Below are 21,589 nucleotides of genomic sequence, written 5' to 3'. Positions count from 1 at the left end.
CATCACAAAGATAAGTGGATTTGAAAGGAACCGGTTTCCTCTGTAACGGGAAGCCATTACTTCCAGAAGGGCGCAGGGGTTGAGCCGACCGCCAGACAGGCGCTGGGCAGGGCTAGAGTTAGGAAGCCGCGCGCGCCGCCCCAACGGGTCGGAGTGGGGAGGAAGGAGGGAGAGGCCGACGTGACTTCCCCCACCGGCCGCCGGTTCGCCGGCTGACCGGCTGGAGGTCGCGGGAGGAGGGAGGAGACGGTGGCGGCGGGGCGTGGGCTGGAGGGAAGGGCTGTTTGTCGTGACGTCACGGACAGGGCGGGTCCCATGCAGATATGGCAGCGCAGGGGCTGCTGTGTCGTGATCTGCCGCTTAAACACAATATGCTCTCCCGTGGTGTGGGAGCGAGTCCAGGGCTGTTGCTTGAAACCGCGTGTGCGAGCGGTGTGGAAGGGCTAGGGAGGCTCGGGGAGCAAAGTGACCGTGTGTGTACAGTGCGAGGCGTCTGAGCGTGGGCCGGGGAGGGAGGTCGCGTTCTCATACTTACCTGGCAGGGGAGATACCATGATCACGAAGGTGGTTTTCCCAGGGCGAGGCTTATCCACTGCACTCCGGATGTGCTGACCCCTGCGATTTCCCCAAATGTGGGAAACTCGACTGCATAATTTGTGGTAGTGGGGGACTGCGTTCGCGCTTTCCCCTGGTTTTCGTCGCTGTCTGAAAAGCAGAAGGACGGAGGCTTCGGAGTTAGGTATCTGCGTTTTCCGCTTCTTCCTCAGCAGCCTGCAGCGTTCTCCAGCGTCGTGGCGGCTTCGGTACAGGGCGTCTGCGTTTTGCTTAGCTGGGCGCTTACCATAGTAGGTGCTTGTTCTCTTGGTGTCCCAGCGCGGTCCGCTTCTCGGCGTCAGCGAGTCTCTGCTGCGTTGGCGCACAGGGACGGATAAGGTCTTGCTCCGAGTCCTACTCGACGCCGAAGCTTTCAGGAGAACGGCGCTGGGGCATCCTCCTGTGGGCGGCGAGGGCGTGTGCTCGCCCTTGTCATGGTCTGAGGTAGGAGCTGCCTACAACTGTTCCAGGTGTTGTCCCCGTTGAGTTGAAGGCATGACACGCTTATTTTGTGTGGGGAGGCGGCGCCGTCCTGGTGCCTGGGACATCTTGCACGTATAGGCCACGCAAGTCAGAACCGCAGTCGGACCTGAGTCTTGCCAGGATAGCCTGCCTGTCGTCCTCCCAGGAATGGACCATAGGAAGTCTTGGGAGGAGCCGTGACCAGTTTCCCATGTGCCCAGCTACTGAGAGGCCGCAACTGCGCAGCCTTCCTACCCATCTCCTGCCCTTTCAATATCGACTCTTTCCTCAGACTTCGTTTCTTGAGTGTCAGCTGCCGTGCTTGATGTCTTGCTTCTGCACCTTACACCGTTGCTGGCCACTTCCCAAGACACCATCCCACCCATCCTCCCCACCCCAAAGCAGCCTCTTCCTATGTCGGCCTCCAGCTTCCTCTTCCCCCCCACCTCTTCTCTCAGCCCCCTCTTCTTACCTCCACAGGCACACAGCAGGAGCGAGCCCTCAGCCTCCAGTTTGCACCTGCCGTGCTTCAGTAGCCTGGAGAATTAGGAATCCTCCTTGATATCCCTTCTCCTTAAGTGGGAGTAGGAAGCGTAAACAACACAACCTCCCCACTCCCACCCCCATGCCCACCCCACCGTCAGAAGTAACTTTAGTTTTTCCCCTGTCCCAAAGTGCCGGGATATCGTGAAACCGAGAACGAAGAAGTTGAAAAGACTCTTCCCTGGCCTAGAAGAAGAGAGAGAAAAACAAAACTTCGAGATAAGCTTTGCTAACTGCAGCTGTGCATACTCAGCATAATCAACTGTGGTTCGAAAACAACCAGGTCTTTCTGTCCCTCCTCAGTATGGCAGGGAGCTGTCTTTCCCGGAAAGTCAAGGTCCAGACATCAAGATTCTGCCTCACAAGCCCAAGCAGGCTGAAGATGAAAACTAACCAGAAAAGTCCAGACAGTTAGGGGAAGACAAATTCAGTCTTCAAGGCCAAACAAACCCAGGCTGGTGACCACCCACGCCCCCTCCCCTACCTAAAACCCCTACCTTTTTCCCTTCGAGGAGACGGATCTAAGTTTTCACTCTCATCTCCACGTCTGGCCGCCTTTGGATAATAAACCTCTTCTCTTGTCACAAGCCTGGCGTTCCAGCGACTGGCCCTCGTGTGCGGTGGCGAAACGAACCTGTGTCGGTGTTCGCTAACAACTGAACTACAATCCGGAAGAAAACCCCAGATCCGGTGTTGGGAGTCGTGGGCATTTGGCCGACCCCTTTCCCAGGACGTGTCTGTTCTCGTACCTCCCCCACCCTCGCTTCTGATCCCCAACGTCCTGGCGGACAGAAACTCCCCGGCCAAAGAGAAAAGGCGGGGACCGAGGCGGGGTGGACGATCGCGCCCCCTCGTGGCCGGCGCCCGCAGACCCGCTCGGCCGCAGAAGCTACCGAGACCCGCGCCGGGCTGGCGGCGGCGGCGGCGGCGGCGGCGGGGTGCGGGCGGGACACAAGGGCGCGTCCAAAGAAAACCGACTGAAAAGCACAGGATGCCGAGGGAGCGTTCAGGACGTTGAAAGCAGAGGTCGCACGTCCTACGGACGGATCCGGTTCGATGAACAAGAGCCGTGAACCTCTCTTCTCCCCGGCAGCGGGAGGTCTCCTTGCTCAAAAGGGGAATATCCGAACCAAGACGGAAGCCAACTCTCAGTGCCTTACAGACGGGAAAGCTTGGGTTTTTAGAGTGCCTAACGGACTTCCCCAGCCTTGAGGCCGTCAGCCCTGCTGTGCCCCGGAGCCCTGGTCGAGGAGCTTCTGAGCGAAAGGCGCCCGGAGGAGGACGCCGTCCGCAGCGCGGGAGGCCCGCGGTCGCCCCGCCCCGCGCGTGCCCACGGGGCGGGAGAGCTGGGGCGCGCCTCCGCCCGCTGCCGGCCTCGGGCGTCTTCTCCGCGGAGCCAGGGGGCGGCAGGACGCACGGGGAGCCCGCGGGCCCGCGCCTCGGAGCTGCCCGCGCTCGGCTCACCCGCGGCCCCGGAGGAGCCCGGGCCGGGGCGGCCGGCGCTCGGGGACCCCCGGTCTCCACCGACGCCGGGCTCCGCGGCCCGGAGTCCTGGTTCCGGCGCAGCTGGGGGCGGAGGGAGGAGACCCTCCCCCCCCCCCCCCGGGGTCGGGCTCCGAAGTCGAGTGTGACAGCGGCCTTGAGCGTCCCGCGGGGACTTAGGAGCTGGACGTTCTGACCGCAGCCCGAGTGCGTCAGACTTAGAATAAATGAACACTCTGAATGAAACGGGTCGTTTAAAGAAAAGACGGCGCCTCCAGGCCGGGTCTCGAAGCGTCGACCCCGAAACCCAGACACCCTGGCCGAGGGCCGCGCCGGCCGCCGCCTCCCTCCCCGCGTCTCCCGCGGACCCCTCTCTCTCCCACCAGGAGCCCGCGGGTCCGAAGACAAGACGGGCCGCGCGGGGGCCCCTCGTGGTGCGGGACGGAGCGGACGCCGCCTCTGCCTTTGGCCCCGAGGCCCGAGGGTGACCCTGCCGAGGGGCTGGCCCTGGCTCGGTCGCCGGGACCCTGGGCGGCGGGGCCGGGGCCTCCGAGGCGCCGCGACGGGCGGAGCTGCGCGGGGCCAGCGGGGGCACCGCAGGCTGGGAGGGACCCCGCCACGCCGGCCCTGTCCGTGTGGACGCGCCCGCACAGAACCCGGTGTCCGGGACCCCGACTCCCGCGGAGGAGGCGGGAGAGCGCGGGGGACGCGGCGGCAGGAGCGGGAGGGGCGAGGGACCGGGAGCAGCGCGGGCCGAGGAGCTTCCTTTCCGGGGCCCCGCACCTTCCTCTGCGACAGCGGGGCGCGAGGGCGACACCGCACACGGTTTGAAGAGTAAAAAGTGGCGTTCATCCTGAAGGGACGGGCAAGGTCCCACCGAGATTTGAACTCGGATCGCTGGATTCAGAGTCCAGAGTGCTCACCATTACACCATGGAACCCCCGCGGGAGCCGCGCCTTCCGCGCTCGCCAGAGCGGGCGGGTGAGTCCTCCCCGGGCGCCCGCGGCTCCCGCGCACACTCCCAAGGCTTCCCTTCCCGGGACAGTGGAGCTGCGTGCGTGGCCGTCCGCCTCGCTTTCTCTCTGCGCCCCCCCTCCTTTGATTGACTTCTCCTCACTTCACTCGCACCTCGGAAAAGGAGGTGAGATCCACTCTTGGGCTTCGGGCCCGGGAAGAGGAGCCCTTGACGCCTCCCTCCTAAGCCGCCTATTCCGCCTCAGTTTACCAGAGTCTCCTGTCCTGAGGTGACACTTCTGCAAACAGTAGCCTTGCTTTCCTCTTCGTTGCCTTCTCACTTTTCCCATGGCCCAGAGAGGGCAGACGGTTGTCAGGGCGGGACTTGGGACTTCCTGGGTCCCTTGGCCGCGCAGCACCCAGCACGTCCCAAAGCCGCCACCGCCTCCTCCACGTCATATATACGACGGTGTGTCCGCAGTGGAGCGGGGTGGGGAGGCGGGGGAGCTTTCCTTTTCTTCTTCATGCACCTCTGGGGGATTTGTTGTGGTCGTTGTAATTCTTTCTTACAACAAACGCATAGTTGTTACATTCACGATACAGAGTTATCAACCGTGTTTAACGTTTATATCAAACACTCAGACCAACCAGACCATACTCACCTGCGGTGACTCAAAATCAACCGCCCACCGTGGAGGCCACGAGGCAGGGCCCTGACAATTATACAGCCACAGACTCTCTTCTGAGAGCTTGGCCAAGTCAATTCCATCCCACCTTCTCAATATATCACGACCCGGAAACTGCACGGATTTAAAACATGTACACTATCAGGGCACCCAAGAGCGCTTCATCGCTGGGTCGTAGGGGATGTGGACCCAAGTTGCCTTCACAGTGTATGCAGCTTTTCTGTACTCAAAATACCACCACACTACATATTTACACGGGTAATAGATATAAGTTCATATTATACGCCAAAACCACAATCTGTGTATTTCATCTTCCCCTTTATTTCTTCACTGTGTCCCAAAGCCGTCTCTCCCCTGATCCAATAGACGGAACAGAAAAACTAGCATCAACCGGAGCGAAAAGAAAGCGGCTGACTAAAGAACAGAGTCCGAGAGACGCCCAGCGTCGCTGGAAGAGGTAGTTTGTCCCAAGAGACTAGGTGAGGGTTGAATGAAGGAGGAAGGAGGCAAAGGGGCTGCTCTGGTTCTGGGGAGGAAGTTGTCCTCCTCAGAGTGTGAGGGGACGCCGACGCGTCCTCCTGGAAAACCAAGACGTCGAGCGGTAACAAACACCACAGAGCACTCCTCCAGCAGGACGGGAAGATCAGCCAAGGTCTATGACTGCAAGGAACAGAAACGGACTCCGGCTGACTTAAGAAGGAAAGGAATCTGTTTGAAAGGACGCTGGGAGATCACACAGAAGGAAAGGCCGGGAAACCCGGAGAACCGAGCACCGGGCTCTGACGAGGGGCAGGGAGAGAATCAAACGACGTTAGAACCACGACGGGCGGAGAGACTGTCCTTGAGGGGCGAATGCACGTTGGGGCTGAGAGCCCGAGGCCAGCGGTGGGGCTGTGGCGGTCGTGGCTGGCGGCAGCTGGAGTGAGGGCGGCCGGTGAACCGAACTCGCCTGGGAATGTGACTCCTCCCCCTCCCCTTCCCGCTCCTCCTCTGCCTCTCCGCGCTCCCTCCTTCGCCCGTTCTGTTCCTCCTCCCGTTCTACTGCTCCAGCCCTCTCTCCTCGGCTCTCCGTCTTCCTGGCTCTCTCTCCCCTCGTCCCCTTTCCCCGGCCTTCTGGTCCTCCCGCATCTCCTTCTTCCTTCGCGATCGCCCCTCCGCGCTGCTCCTCCCCTCGCCCGGAATGAACGCCGCCAGAACTTCGCGATGGGTTTCCGCAGTTGTGAGGAAGGTGAGGGAACAGTTTCCACCCACGCGAGAAGCACGAATGCTTTTCTCTCTGGTCAGGACTCTTCGCGGGTCTTTGGGAGGCTGAGTGAGGTGGCCCCGAAGTGGGGCGACTGAGCGTCCACAGCCGGTTCCTTGGGGTCCGGACAGCGTGGGCCTCAGGATGACCCAGGACGACCCCGAGGCGGCAGCGACTAAACGTAAGGAACCTCTGTTCCAGCACCACTTACATCTGACCACCCAAGTTTGCGGAAATGTGATTCGGCCGGAATCCTTCCCTGCTACTAACTCCAGGAAGAAAAAGGCGCTGGGTTCTCGGGCGGGACCACCTCGCCCCCTCGTGGCCACCTCGGGAACGGCGCACAGGGATCCGCACAGACGCAGAAGCTGCAGGGACCGGGGATGCGAGACAAGGTCGGTTCCAAAGAAAACCAAACACGCACACATACAAACATGGTGTAGTAGGAAGGAAAGTAGGAGGGAGCAGGAAGGAGAGGACATTTTTCAAGGAAAGCATTCTCCCACCCCGATCTATTTCCTATCCCTTGAAAATATTACCTTCGTGAGGTGTAATACGCGCCCTATGGACTGCACCTATTAAAAATGTATCATTTGGTAAGTTTCGACATAAATATACACCAGTGAAACCATCACCGCCAAGATGGTGAGCATGTCCGTCACCCCAGAAGCCACCTTACGCGCCTTTGTAGTGCCTCCCTCTGCTTCTCCCCGGGTGGCCACTGAGCTGTTTTCTGTCGCTAGAGATTAGTTTAAAATACTAATGCTTTTATATAGATGTAATGATACGTCATGGACTTCTTTATTTGGCTTATTTCACTGAGCATAATTATCTTGAAAATCATTCATTTCGTTGCATGTATCAATAACGGTTCCTTCCTTTTAACTGCTAGAATTCCAACGTGTGGCTGTACCACAGTTTGTTTATCCCTTTGCTCGTTGATGGGCATTTCGTTTGTTTTCAGTTTGGGGCTATTAAGAATAAAGCTGCTAGAAATATCTGTGCACAGGTCTTAGCATGGACGTATGCTTTCTTTTCTCCACGTAGGAGTGGAACGGCTGGAGTCCAGCCACTATGTTAGGTGTATGATCAACTTTTAAAGAAACTGCCAAACTGTTTTCCCAGGTGGTTATGCCATGCCACATTCCCAGTAGCAGGGTTGGGAAGTTCTAGTTCCTCGACAGCGTTGTCAACACTCGGCACGGTCGCTCTTTTAAATGTCAGCCCCTCTAGTAGGTTTGTGGGATGTTTCACTGTGGTTTTAATTTTCATTTCCCTAATGACTAATGATGTTGGGTGTCTTTACATGTGCTTGTTTGACACATGTATATCTACTTTGTGAAGCATTTGCTCAAACCTTTTGTCCACCTTTAAATATTGTGGGGTTTTTTTTTCTTGCTACAGACTTTTAAGAGTTTTCTAAAAATATATTTTGGATACAAGTCTTTCATCAGACATATGCTTTGAAAATCTTTTCTCCCAGTCCGTGGCTCGTCTTTTCGTTCTGTTAACAATGTCTCTTAAAGAACAGAAAGTTTCAGCTTTGATGAAGTCCAGTTTACCGATTTGTTCTTTTATGGATCGTGTTTTTGGTGTAGGAGTTAAGAAAGATTTTTCTCCTGTGCTTTCTTCTAGAAGTTTTATAATCGTAGAGTTTATACTTTTAAGTTCATGATCCATCTTGAGTTAATTTTTGCATCTATTGTGAGATACGGGTCAAAGTTCTTTTTACAGATAGACGCATAGGTAGATGGATACACGGATAGGTAGGTAGGTAAATAGAGAGAGAGATAGAGAGAGAGATAGACAGAGAGTTGTTTCAGCACCCTTTGCTGTATAGATTGTCCTTTCTCTACTGAATTGCCTATGCACCTTTCTCAAAAATCAGTTGTCCTTATATGTGTGGGTCTCTTTCAGGACACTTTGTTCTTTTCCTTGCATTCATTTATCTTCTTTGATGCAAACATCACATTTTCTTGATTATTGTAGCACTGTAAGTCTTGAAGTTAGGTAGTGTTAGCCTTCAAACTTTGTTCTCACTTGTCAAAGTTGTTTTCCTAAGTCCTTCGCATTTCCGTATGAATTTTAGAAGCTGTTTGTCAATTTCTACAAACAATTTTGCTGGAATTTTGATTGGGATTGCATTGCTTCTATAGATCAATTTGAGGACAACTGACATCGTAATAATATTGAGTCTTCTGAACGATGAGCAAAGGACATCAGTCCGTTTATTTAAGTCTTCTTTAGTTTCCCTTGGCAATGTTCTGTAGTGTTTAGCACATAGGTTTTCTTAAATTTTGATTCTGTTGTAACTGGCATTTAAAAGAATTCCATTTTCTGATTGTTTGTTGCTAGCATATAGAAGTAAAATTAATTTTTATATATTGATTGTGTATCCCGCAGCCTTGCTAAAACCAGTTACTAGTTGTAGTAGATTTTTGTTTTCTGCATTCCTTTGGACGGTCTGCGTAGAGGATCAGGTTGTCTGTGAATAAAGGCAGTTTTACTTCTTCCTTTCCAATCTACGTGCCTTTTATTTCTTTTCCCTGCCTGATTGCACTGGCCAGAACTTCAGGAAAATCTTGACTAAATTAGTGAGGGCAGACATCCCTGTGTTCTTCCTAATCTTAGACAGATAGCATTTAGTCTTTTACAGTTAAGTAAAATATTAACTGTAGGTTTCTCATAGATATCCTTTATCAGGTTGAGGCATTTCCCTTGTCTTCCTAGTTTGCTGAAAACTTTCATTAGGAGTGGATGTTGTAATTTGTCAACTGCTTCTTCTGCATTTGTTGAAATGATTACATATGTATATATAATGATAGATATGTAATTTTTTTTGTTTTTCAATATGTCAATCAATGAAAGTGATTGATTTTTAAATGTTAAACCAACCTTGCATTCTTGAGATATACCCAAGTTCCACATGTGCCATTATCCTTTTTATATATTGTTGAATTCAATTTGCTAAGATGTTGTTTAGAATTTTTGCATCTACGTTTACGAGGAATATGGATCTGTAGTTTTCTTGTAATGTCTTTGTCTGCTTTTGCTATCAGCAGAATGCTGGCCTCAAAGAATGAATTGGGAAGTATTTCTTCCTCTTCTAGTTTTGGAAGAGTTTGCATAGAGCTGTTATTATTAATTGGTTGCATGTTTGATAGATTTCACCACTGCGATAATCTGGGCCTGGAATTTTCTTTGTGAGAAGGCTTTTAACAGCAAATCAAAATTTTAAAATAAATATAGCACTATTTTTCTTTTCTATTTCTTCTTGAGTGAACTTTGGTAGTTTATGTCTTTCAACAAATCTGTCTATTTCATGTCATTGATTTTGTTGGCATAAAGCTGTTTATGATATTCCAGTATTATTTTTTTAAGGTCAACAGCATCCCTGTCCAGTATAAATATAATATGAGCCACATATAATTTTTCCAGTAGCTACATGGAAACCCTTTTGAAACCCAGATGAAACTAACGACATATTTTATTTAATCCAATACATCTAAAATATTATCATTTTAGCATGTAATCAATATAAAAGTTATCAGTCAGATATTTTACATATTTTTTCATGTTAACTCTTCAAAGTTTAGTATGTATTTTACACATGCAGCACATTTCAACTCAGATTAGCTACATTTCAAGTGCTTATTAGTCACATGTGGCTGGTGGTTACTGTATTGGACAATGCAGGTCTGTAGGATCTCTATTAGTTTACCCTTTTACATTCCTGATGCTGATTATTTGTGCTGTTTCTCTTTTTTTCTGGAGAAATCTAGCTAGATGTTAATCAATGTTATTAATCTCTTCAAAGAATAGGCTTTTAGTTTTATCTCTATTGTTTTTCTATATTCCATTTCCATTTTTCCTGTTCTCATGTTATTATTTTGTTCTGCTTGCTTTAGATTTAATTTCCTCTTCTTTTTCCAGTCTCCTAAAGTGGACACATAGATCCTTGATTGGAGAACTTTCTTCCTCCCTCCCCCTCAACATAAGCACTTTCTGCTTTAATTTTCCTCTAAGACTGCTAGGGAATGTATCAGAAAAATTGGGCTAGTTTGTGCTTTCTTTTTCATTCACTTCAAAATATTTTAAAATTTTCCTTGAAAACCACAAGGCAAGTTCATCTTTGACCGTAGTTATTTAAGAAATGCTGTTTAATTTACACGTATTTGAAGATTTCCTAAAAACTTTTCATCATTGGTTTCCAGTTGTTTCTTTGTCATCAGAGAACATACTTGGCATGATTTCAATCCTTTTACGATTTTTTAGATTTTTTTTGGACAACTCCGAATGTGGTCTATCTTGGTAAATGGTTCATGTGCAAAATGTATTTTTCTGTAGCTGATGGGCCATTCCATAAGTCAAGCTGGTTGACAGTGTTGTTCAGGTCCTCTATATGCTTACTGATTACTTGTTCTGTTCATTACTGAGATAGGAGCATTGATGTCTCCAATCATAATTTTGGGCTTACCTAATTCTCCTTTCTGTTCTATTAATTTTTTGCTTTACATAATCTGAAGCTCTGTTATTGGGTTAGATACCTTCCCAGAATGGGTATATCTTCTTGAAAAATGATCTCCATATCACAAAGTAGTGTCCTTCTTTGTCTCTGTGCTGGGTAAGCATTTTACAACAGAATGCTTCCATTCTCTCTGTCTCACCCTTTTGGCTGTTGTTGCCATCATATATTTCATTTTTACGTTCAGTATAACCCCCCTATTATACTTTAAAATATTTTGCTTTATCCAGTCAATTACTTTTAAAGAGATTTTAAAAAGAAAAAATGCTTTTCATGTTTATGCACATTATTACCATCTCTGTGCTCATCATTTCCTTGGGTAAATCCATACTTTTTATCTGGTATCATGTTCCTTCTAGCTGATGAACTTCTGATAACATTTCTCATAGTGAAGGTCTGATGGAAGTGGATTCCTTCAGCCCATGTTAGTCTGTGAAGTCTTCCTTTCATCCTCACTTTTGAAAGATATTTTCACTGGGTACAGAATTCTGGGTTGACGTTATTTTTTCTGGTCAGTATTTTCACAATATTGCTCCAATGTCTTCTGGATTGCACAGTTTCAGATGAGAAGTCTGTAGTCTACCTTATTTTTGTTCATCTACATGTTTCCTTTTCAGTGACTATCTTCAAGATTTTCTTTTTTTTTTTTTTTTTTTGGTGTTCACAGCTTTATTAGGACGTGTCTCAGTGTGTTTTCCTTCTATTTTTGTACTTTGGGTTCTTTGTGCTTTCTAGATGTGTGATTTTTTTTGTCTTTCATTAATTCTGGAGAATTCTTCAAATATTTTTTCTGCCCCATTTTCTCTCTTCTCTTTCCGGAACTCCAATTATACAAACGTGGAACCATATAATGTTGGTGAACATCTTTTGCACTCTCTATTTTTTTGTCACTAACTTTTTTCCCTTGCATCATAATTTGGTTGATTTTTATTGCCTATCTTTAGGGTAACTAATTCTTTCCTCTGCTGTGTCCACTCTGTAGGTAAGTCTGGTGAAGAAGTTCTTCATCTCTAAAGTCATTGAAAAAGTTACTAGCATTTGCTTCTTTTTAATATTTTCCATCTCTCAGATGAAATTCTTCAACTGTTCATGCACATGGTCAACCTTTTCTGCTCCCTCAGCACTTATAATCAATGGCCTTTTTGACATTTTTGATCAGACACTTCTTTATTGCAGGGAACTGTCCTCTGCATTACAGGATATTTTGAAGCATCCTTGAAGTCAACCTATTAAATGCCAGTAGCACTCCTTCCAGTCATGACAATTTAAAATGTCTCCATGCATTGCCAAATGTACAGCTGAAGAGTGCAATCACCCTGCTTAAGAAGAACAGCATTAGATTCTAGATGTTAATGTACAGTGTTTTACAATTCCTGTCCAACTACTAGGTGCCTCCTTCTGATGACTGCTTTAACTCATGACAATAGTAATTTCTATGTGTATATGTGTATTATAAGCTTTGACTGAATGCTAGACACTGTGTGTAAAAAGAACAATTGAATTATGTTAACAGTATTTACACCCGTAAGTAATTGTGCCTATTCTTCTGTCAGGCCATTAGTATAGGTATTTGAATAAATCAAGCAAGCAGTTGAGCTGGTGTTGGATTTTATTGCTGCCCTAGTTAGCTGCTGTGCACCACAGGCTTCTAGTTCCTTCTTCAGTGTATGGCTTTTACTGTGGGCTTAGTGTGAGATCTGAGGTGCTGCAGGGATTTTTCTCGGCATTTCTGCTGCACTCAGCTCTGATACGCCTGCATCATAGAGGGGTCTCTTGCTGTATTCTTGCCTCTCCTCTAGAAGTGGATTAGACTGCCTTTGCTCATTTCTCAGTCCAAGGCTCATGGAGGAAAAGGGAGGGTTCAGTTCTCCTGTTTTAGCCTCAGTCTTAGGCAGGCCCTGTGTAGCAAGCTAAGGCCACGCGTGCCCGAACCCCAGTGTTTCTGTGATCTCCCTCTTGTGGTAATGGGCCTCCGCCACTCAGTCATGGCAAGACTTGGGCAAGAACAGGTCTCCTGCCCCTTATCCATTGGTCAACAGCTTTTGCTTCTAACCCTGCCCCAGCAGCAGCTGACCTATGCATGGGACCAAAGGTTGGCAGGGTTCCTAGCTCCAACACCAATGGTAGATGACTTTCAAGTCATATGAGAGAAGTGACCAGGTTTTGTACCTCTGCCACAGTGGTGACTGATCATGATCTGCATGCCTGCAACACTGAGGCGACCTCGAGGGAGTCGCTTGCTCTGCCCCACTTTTTGTATATGTGTGAGCCTTTGGTAGAGGCCTGAGGAGAAAACCTGGCAAATGGGCAAAAACTTGCCTAGTATCTGGGCCTCTCAGAGAGAGGGGCTATCATGATAGCCCACACTTGGTCTTTAAGAAATGGTTAAAATTTCCGTTATTTTCTCCTTAACTTACATGGACACCCTCTTTCCCTTTCAGTTACTGCCAAAGATGAAGTGGTTCATGTGCATGTTCCTCCCTGGAGGGGTTTAATGATGCTTTGGACTTCAGTTTACCCAGTGGTCTTACAACCTCAGCTCTCTGGTGGGCTCAAAATAGATATGATTTTGTAGGTCACCCAGCTTTTATCTTGTTGTTAGAGCAGAAACAACTTTCTTTTACTTACAACTTTCCCTATCTTAAGCATATATGGAATTACACTTCTGTTTTATAGAATCCTTATCTTTTCACCTACTTTGGGACTAATTTCCCCTCAGCACACCACATAAATCCCTTTAACAGATGACAGCTTCTTAAGAGGGCTTTAGGTGGGGGTAATGAGCACCCTGAAGATCCCTGCCAATTAGCCTAGCCCTATACACTTAGTGCGGAAGAGAAACCTTGGTATGGCCAGTTGACACAATTATCATCCACAGCTCTAGCTGAATTATTGTAATGGGGCTCTTCCTCCTTGACTACCATAGTAATCTTTGTACAAGTTGGCAATTGGGGTTAAGTTAGGTGAGATTTTCCAGAGGCAGTTAAGATTTTCTGAGATTCCAGTTTGTGGTCAAATGTGGACTAGCAGAGTGAAGAAGACACTCTGGGCATGGAGAAAAGACAAAGAAACATAATATTACATGGACACACCACATCTTTATCACCCTCAGAGAAGTGGTCTCGATGAAAATGGGACCGGGCAACTGAAATACTCGTTTCTCCAAGCACGTCATGGCGAAAATTGGAAAAATTGGCTTCATTGTTTAAATGATTGTGTACTCAGATTGAGTCTGAAGGTATATAAGGTGCAGACTCCACTGAAAAAGTTGCTGAGATGTGAAGGTGAGGACAGGATGCAATTATGCAAATTTATGTCTTTCCCATCTTCCAGGTTTTTTCATTTTGCCTGATCTTGTGGTCCCAGGCCCAGGCTTGAATGTACATGTAACTAAGGAAGGCAATATCAGTGCAAAAGACACAATGTTTATACCATCCAATTTGATAATGCTTATTCCTAAAGGTACTTTCACTTCCCATTATGTAGCCAGATAGGTGAACGCAGCCCAATTATCAATTATATTAGTCTGCTTGGGCAGGCATGACTACAGATTAGGCGGCTTAAACAACAGACACTTATTTGCTCACAGTTCTGGAGGCCAGAAGTCCAAGATCAAGGTGCTGGTAGAATTAGTTCCCGGTGGGCCTCTCTTCCTGGCATTTGGAGAAGGCTGCCTTCTCTCATTGTCCTTGCAGAGGCTTTTCTCTGTGCCTGGAGAGAGATCGCTGGTGTCTCTTCCTCTTCTTATATGGACACCAGTCCTATTTGATTAGGGCCCCGTCCTTATTACCTCACTGAACCATAATCACCACCATAAAGGCCCTACCTCCAAATACAGTCACATTGAGGTTGGGCCTTCAACATAAGATTTTGGCAGGGGACACAATTCAATCCATAACATCAAGCAACAGGGACAGTCCTATGATCCTTTACCTGTCAAATCCTATGACATTTTCCTGGTGATGGGGCTAAGTGTTAGCAAAAAGTGTTAGCAAGGCCACTGTTATCGCTAGTTCTATGATTAGAAAAGCACCCCTGAGCTGGAAAGCATGACCATACAGAAAAGAGTGTAAGTCACACAGGTAATAAATGACAACGGGAATATTTTAGGCAACAAAAAGTATGCTCATAAAAGAGTTGTGATTCCAGGTAAATTGTCATCACACTATTTCTAGAAAAGTGCATTGGACCAAGGGAATAATGCTCCTAGATGATCTCTTCCAGATCTGGCACTGATTAATGCTGGGAGAAACCTATAGAGCTTTATGTCTGGAAAAGAAAAATTAGATTCTTGAGGATTTAGGAAGAGTGCCTAAAAATCTCCGGAAGGAGCAAGAGCAGCCCTGCCTGGTGAATCTTGTCCAGCCCTCTACTTTGATCTTGAGGATAGGCTTCAAAAGCCTTCACTTTGAGCCAAAGAAAAGGCACAGAGGGGGCCCAGCCCAATGATCCTGTGATTAAGGCTGTCAAACCCTAAAGGCTGAGTGAACCCAGGGTCCTGAGTTGAATTTATCTATTTGCCTTTATCAGAATTGTTTACCAAATTTCAGAGAGCAGAAAAAGAGATTGTACAGATCAGAGTTGGCACCTGAGTGTTCAGGAAGACTGGAGTCCCTGACTAATTGGACGTAGAGTGTGAGAGAAAGAACATCAGTCAAGGAAAACTCTAAGATTTATTGGCCTGAGCACTTGAAAAGATGGAGTTAGCATCAAGTAAGGTGGGAAAATTGCAAGTGCAGCAAGTCATGGGGAGAAAATCCATTATCCAGTTAAGGGTCCCAGAAGCCTTGCTTGAAAGTGTTCGCCCTCCTGCATTTCTCTATTCCTGCATCCTTGAGTCCTTTTGGTGTTTGGAGATGCCTGGGTCCTGGTGCTCGGTCCCTTGTCACCCTAGGTGCCTTCCCTCCCACCTCCTCCAGGAAACCTGGTCCACTCTCTGACAGATGACCTTCTCTGCACTTGGGCACCTCACGAAGGATCCTCTCTATGTCAGTTCTAAGGTACCGCCAGGAAGAGACAACTCGCTCCAGGACTGGGACTTTGGATGTGGCTTACATCATCACACATCACTGTCCTGCAGAGTGCTGGGCCTTGTTGGTGGGGCTTCTGCATTCTGGGTGATTCTCCTGAGAACCAATAAATTCCATTTCTTGGCTTGAGATCATTAGTATTTGGTTTGTTGTCATTTGCAGTAAAACATTAATACATACTAAGTAAAATAAATAAGTTTAAGAGTTCCTTCTGGAAACCCTACTCAGCTGATTATTCATTTGGGATGGAACCAAATAGCCTTGAAGCGTTTTCACAAGAAATGTAATTGTCTTTACCCAGACATTCTTCTTCTGTATTCAGTTTAACGATGATTAGCAATGAATCTCTTCATAGTTTCTATCTATCAACACAGAAATATTTGAATTGGCTTAGCTATAAACTTCTTCTCTTGAGAAAGGCTTGAAATGGACCTTTGACACATGCCCATAAGCAAATTGTAGGTAAGATTTTTTAAGGAAAAATATTTGACTATATGAAAATGTGTCTATGCACATATAAAACTGCACACCCAATTGCAGGGAAAGTGTAAAATTGGAGAAAGTACATGTAGCATATAACAGAAAAACTGATTCATTTCTAGAACAAGTTTTTCGAACTCCAACGAAGAAATAAAACTCAAAGGGTTATGTCCACCCAAACTGAATTTTAGGAGTCAGAGATGCTGGGAGATTTGATCCATTGTTTGAAGTATTTTGTTTTCTGAAATATGCAGAGGCTGCAGGTGCCAGAAGAGTCTCACATTTCTTTACTGCTCCTGTAGTGATGTTATTCTTTAATGGCAAGCACATTAAGGCTAATTTGCAGTCAGGGGGAGCAGTGATATCATAGATTCCGGTGCACAATGTGCACTGACAGATGGTCCACAAAAGCTCCGAGTAAAAAGCCTCTTCCACATCTCTTGAAAGGTAGAAAACACTGTCCACTCTCTCCTGGTGCACAAGTGTACTGACTTCAGCAAGTTCCAAGGACTCAAGAGTGTGAAAGAAACAATCCTGAAACTCGTTATCTATAACAAAATATGACATTTCTCTTTCTTCTGGCAGGGTATTGGGATAGGTTAGCATTTCTGGAAATAACTCCTAGAAAATTAGGGAATGAGGGTGAAAATGAGCTTCTCTATTGGGATCCCTCCTTTGCTGTCTCTTCAGACTTTGGGGTGTTACTCTATGTGCATGTTTTATAATTTGGTATCTGGCAATAATTTCCATAGGACAGCAAATGAATATTTCTCATGAAAGAAACATGGTTTCTTGTGAATAGGGTATAATAAACCACTACCAATGGAAACCGATTCTCTCACCTGCTGAGAAAACAAAGGAGAGGAAATTATTCACTAATCATGATAAGAAAATATCCTGCACCTTACAGACATACTGTCTCTTCTTGAAAGGCTGATGGTGTGCCCAACCAAAGGAGGAGAAAGGAACCACAGTAAGATACATCAGATAGGACTGCCAGAACTTCAGGAATTAAGAAAAGATCCTAAGCACCTCTAGAGAAAAAAAGGCTCTGTAGAAAAGGTTAGGTCTCAGAATGTCATTGAAATACTTGATAACATTAATGTTAGGGGGAAAATCCAGTAAAACTACTTTTTTCTTTTTGAGGAAGATTAGCCCTGAGCTAACTACTGCCAATCCTCCTCTTTTTGCGGAGGAAGACTGGCCCTGAGCTAACATCCATGCCCATCTTCCTCTACTTTATATGTGGACACCTCCCACAGCATGGCTTTTGCCAAGCAGTGCCATGCCTGCACCCGGGATCCGAACCGGTGAACCCCGGGCCACCGAGAAGCGGAACTTGCGAACTTAACTGCTGCACCACCGGCCGGCCCCTAAAACGACTTTTAAGTTACAATTTTACTCACAGAAAAACTGTCAAACATGTGTGAGGGTATATTACAGATGTTTGCTTAGAGTAAAATGAGAGCAAAAACCAAGAAAAGGAAGACATTACATCCAAGAAACAGGAGATTCAAAATAATAGAAGAGGGAAAGGAAGCTTCAGGATGACAGGTATGCAGTTAGCCTAAAGAGGAATCACAGATGTGAGCAGGATGGAGAACTCCACGCGAGGGGTCTCAAAAAAAATAATAAAACTGAGGGTTTATGTGATATTTATTGACAGTTTAGGAAATACAAATGACCCAGGAATTCCAAACAGATGTATGAAGAGCTTAAAACTCATCACTACCACGCTCACAACAAGAAAACAGCTGAATAGAGCCAGCCCTGATGGCCTAGTGGTTAAAGTTCCAAGCTCGCACTGCTTGGGCGGCTCGGGTTCGGTTCCCAGTCACAGAACCACAGCACTGTTCTGTCAGCTGCCATGCTGCAGTGGCGGCTCCCACCCAAGAACTAGAAGGACTTGCAACTGGAATATACAACTATGCTCTGGGGCTTTGGGGAGGAGAAAAAAAAAGAGGCAGAGTGGCAACAGATATTAGGTCAGGGTGAATGTTCCCCAAGCAAAAAAGAAAGAAAGAAAGAAAGAAAGAAAGAGCTGAAAAACAGCTGAATAAACTAAAAATCAACAACTCTTCTTAGTTCCATCAGAGAATTGAGGTCACAGGCAAGCCAACACCCCCAAAACTGGAGAGACAAGGAATCACAAAGTGCCTGGATCAGAAACCACATCACTAGAGCCAGCAGCATTGGGTATTAACACTTAAAGGGCAATTGACCACTTGCTGGAGCTGAGTGGGGATGGCTTGAGAGGTAAAAACTCCTGGGGGCCCAGCTTTAGGGAGGCTCCCATACTTTCATGAGTTTTATCTCTAGGACTCTCAAGAGACTGTCAGGGTGAGGATCAGAGAAAAACCCCCTCTTGCTTCCGGAGGTGGAAGGGAAAGTAACCATTTACGAATATGCCCAGTACATTCTGTCCTTCTTAAAAGGCTGCCCTCAAGGAAAAGTAGTTTTCCAGAGCCTAACCAGTGTAGGGGAAGGAAATACCCAATTCCAGCCCCCTGTAGCCATTCCATTTCACATAAGGGGGTAAAAAACTTGAGAAGCTCTTGTGAAGATCACAGTCCAGGGGCACAGGCCACTAAAAGATCAAGACCTCATATAGGACTACAGCGCACTTCCCTTCCCCAACACCTTACCACCATATCATTAGGGCTCCTGTATAATAATGGGGGACAGCCATGGAAAGAATGACAAGGCTCAGACTCGTTTAAAGCAGTCTCTAGGAAAACCCAAAGACAACTGGGAAGGCAAAAACAAGGAGACTAGAGGAAATTTAAGTCTCTGACACCTACAGCTACAGCAAACAGTACACAGCCTAACTCCTAGCTAGATAACCATAATACCTCACACTAAAGGCCTATATACCTTGGTTCCTTTTACCCAATACATCATTTCCAGCTTTCAACAAAAAAATTACAGGACATGCTAAAATGCAAGAAAGACAGTATGAAGAGGCAAAGCGAGTATCAGAACCAGACTCAGATATGACAGAAACTTGGAATTCTCAGGCCAGGAATTTAAAATAACTATGCTGAATGTCATAAGGGCTCTGATGGAAAAAGTGGACAACATACAAGACCAGATGGGTAATTTAAGCGGAGAGATGGAAAGTCTAAGAAAGAATCAAAAGGAAGTGATATAAATCAGAAACAGAAAAGAAGAACGCCTTTGATGGGCTAATCAGTGGAGTAGATATGGCCCAGGAAAGCATTAATGAGCTTGAAGATACATCAATAGAAACTCCTCAAAATGAAAAGGAAAGAAAAAATGAAGGAAAAACTAGAACAGAATATCCAAGAGCTGTGGGGCAATTACAAAAGGTATAACATGCATGAAACGAGAATATAAGGTGAAGGAAGGAAGGGAGGGAAGGAGGGAGGGAGGAAGGAAGGAAGGAAGGAAGGAAGGAAGAAGGGAAGGAAAGAAGGAAAGAAAGGAAGAAAGAGTAGTAGTCAGCATTCTCCAGAGAAACAGATCTAATTGGACCTATCTATCTATGTAATAAAGAATTGACTCACACAATTATGAAGCCTGGGAAGTCCAAATTCTGCAGTGCAGGCCAGCAGGCTGGAGAGCCAGGACAGCTGATGGTGGAGATGAAATCCAAAGGCAAGGTGCTGGAGAGTTCCCTCTTACTAGAAGAGGCCAGTCTTCCTGTTCTATTCAGACCTCCAGCTGATTTGATGACGCCTACTCATATTATGGAGGGCAACCTGCTTCACCCAAAGTTCTTTGATTTAAATTTTAATCTCATCCAAAAAACACCTTCACAGAAACACCCAGAAAAATGTTTGACCAAATATCTGGGCACCATGGCCCAGTCAAGTTGACACATGAAAGTAACCATCACAAGTCCACCCCTTGTCAATTTGACACCCATATATGTCTCCTAAAACCATACTTAATTTCAGAATAAAGGCAATAACAAGGTCATACTCTTGCCTAACGTGATACAACTATCCTGCACACAGCTGAAAAGCACTAACTCTTTTCCCCAGAAAAGGATGCATAGTTCTTGGATGATATTACTCTTCCCTTTGATATCCTATAACTTAAATACTGTGATATAAAGCGAACAAAACTTGGATACTGTGTTAGAAAGTCACTACGTCTTATGTTACATGATAAGGAAGAAATTCTCATGACAGTTATAGTCCTTGTTTCTGTAACTGGCCACATGGTGATAGCTGGTATTTATAATTATCTTCTTCCACCTGCCCATTCCATATTCCCTTTGCCCTTGGCAAGCACCTCAGCTGGTTGTTGCTTTTTACCAGGTGAGGTGACCAAAACCTTCATTCCTGAAGGGTCTGGGCCCTTAGTATTGGATTTGTTACAGGCTTTTAGTTAATACTGGCCCCGATATCAGTTCCCCTACATTGAACCAAGCATATATAGAGTTAAAACTAAAAGCACTCACCCCTTCCCCTGCCTCTTTAGTTACACTCGTATGTAAATATCTGTTTCTTTAACCTTTGACTCCCTGAGCTTTACAACTGCAAAGAAGTTACAAATTGTTAAAGCTGGGTTAGTGTCAAGCTGGGCTCCTGCTAAAGTTGTGGCTAATCACAAGTCCTTGAAGTTTATTACAGGGAAACTGATAATATGCAGAGAATGTCGAGAAACTAAAGCTTCCCAGACCCCAACTCCTTGTCTTCCTGGCACCAGAATCCACCATCCACCATGGAGACAGAAAACTAAGTACACTTATCTGCAGAATCTCTTATCTCCTCCTCCCCCATGCAAGCAGCCCCAAACACAGGCCAGTGAGAAAGTGCTGACCAGCAAGGCCACAGACCCCCCTCCCTACAAGCAGCCACATTCCCCAACCTTTAAAAACCCCTGTCCACTTTTCAATGGAGAGCTAGCAATTCTTTCTCTTTTTTTTTGAGGAAGATTAGCTAACATCTGCTGTTAATCCTCCTCTTTTTGCTGAAGAAGACTGGCCCTGAGCTAACATCCATGCCCATCTTCCTCCACTTTACTACTTTATATGTGGGACACCTGCCACAGCATGGCTTGCCAAGCGGTGCCATGTCCGAACCCGGCATCTGAACCAGCGAACCCCAGGCAGCCGAAGTGGAATGTGGGAACTTGACCGGTGTTCCACCAGGCCGGCACCTCATATTGCTTTTTAAATTAAGTTGGTTTCATGGTTTTATGATTACAAGTAATGATGCAACCCTCATTCTTGTTCAAATATCTTTGGCTACTTATGCAGGTATTTCTAGAGTGTGGACCACCCCAAGTGCAATTACTATATTGTAGTGTTTACATGCTTCTAATTTTAGTATATCCTGCAAATTTGCCTTCCACTGAAGGGGTACCAAATTACATTCCAATTTATTTTCCAACTCTGTCAATGTCCCTTTCTTCATTTACTTGCCAACACCACAATCTTTCTGTACATCTATCTGTGATACTCTAATAAGGGGAGTGGTGCCCTTCTGACTTAACAAAGGGGGAGACACAACAGAAGGATGTTTGAACATTACACAGAGATATTCTACTGCATATGTTGGACAGCTAATAGTGGTTCACAGGGATCCTTTTCCTGTTAGGTAGTAGAAGACAGCTAATC

General features: G+C 46.5%; 1 long non-coding RNA gene and 2 other non-coding genes across 3 annotated transcripts; 2 read left to right on the top strand and 1 right to left on the bottom strand.

Moving 5' to 3' along the window:
- Positions 1-527: 527 nt before the first annotated feature.
- Positions 528-691, top strand: LOC123280947 (U1 spliceosomal RNA). Its single transcript, XR_006520248.2, has one exon. It is a non-coding gene; the product is annotated as a U1 spliceosomal RNA (small nuclear RNA).
- Positions 692-3,949: 3,258 nt separating this feature from the next.
- On the bottom strand, positions 3,950-4,021 carry TRNAQ-CUG (transfer RNA glutamine (anticodon CUG)). Its single transcript has one exon. It is a non-coding gene; the product is annotated as a tRNA-Gln (tRNA).
- An 887-nt stretch (positions 4,022-4,908) lies between these two features.
- LOC139042012 (uncharacterized) lies at positions 4,909-15,940 on the top strand. The gene is made up of 3 exons (XR_011498196.1): positions 4,909-5,949; positions 6,166-6,359; positions 15,409-15,940. It is a non-coding gene; the product is annotated as an uncharacterized lncRNA (long non-coding RNA).
- Positions 15,941-21,589: the final 5,649 nt, after the last annotated feature.

This window comes from Equus asinus, chromosome 25 (genome assembly GCF_041296235.1).
Source record: "Equus asinus isolate D_3611 breed Donkey chromosome 25, EquAss-T2T_v2, whole genome shotgun sequence".
NCBI lineage: Eukaryota > Metazoa > Chordata > Mammalia > Perissodactyla > Equidae > Equus > Equus asinus.
The sequence above is the reverse complement of the archived record's forward strand: the minus strand, read 5'-3'. Positions and strand labels throughout refer to the sequence as shown.